Raw genomic sequence first — 670 nt, forward strand, 5'->3', positions numbered from 1 at the left:
GGTGGATCACCTGAGGTCAGGAGTTCAAGACCAGTCTGGCCAACATGGCGAAACCTAGTCTCTACTAAAAATACAAAAGTCAGCTGGGCGTGGTCATGGGCACCTCTTGTCCTAGCTACTTGGGAGGCTGAGGCAGGAGAATTGCTTGAAACCAGGAGGCAGAGGTTGCAGTGAGCCAAGATCGCACCACTGCATTCCAGCCTGGGCAACAGATGAAGATGCCTGAGTGACAGAGCAAGACTGTCTCAAAAAAAAAAAAAAAAAGAAAAAGAAAAAGAAAAAAAAAAAGGCTTTTGGACCGAGGCAGGAGAATTGCTTGAGGATAGGAGTTCGAGGCCAGCCTGGGAAACATAGCAAGACCCCTCATTTCTACAATAAAATTAAAAATTAGCAGGGTGTGGTGACACCTACCTGTAGTCCCAACTACTTGGGAGGCTGAGGTGGGAGGATCATTTGAGCCCAGGAGATTGAGGCTGCAGTGAGCTGTGATTACCCCACTGCATTCCAGCCTGGGCAACAGATCAAGATGCTCTTTAAAATAAATAATAAATGAATACAGGATTTGGGGACAATGATTGAGATTCATTACTCAGCATTCACATTAGTGCATTACTTTGCTTTTTTTTTTTTTCCTTTTTGAGACAGTCTCACTCTGTTGCCCAGGCTGGAG

Source organism: Mandrillus leucophaeus, unplaced genomic scaffold, assembly GCF_000951045.1.
Source record: "Mandrillus leucophaeus isolate KB7577 unplaced genomic scaffold, Mleu.le_1.0 Scaffold280, whole genome shotgun sequence".
Classification (NCBI taxonomy): domain Eukaryota; kingdom Metazoa; phylum Chordata; class Mammalia; order Primates; family Cercopithecidae; genus Mandrillus; species Mandrillus leucophaeus.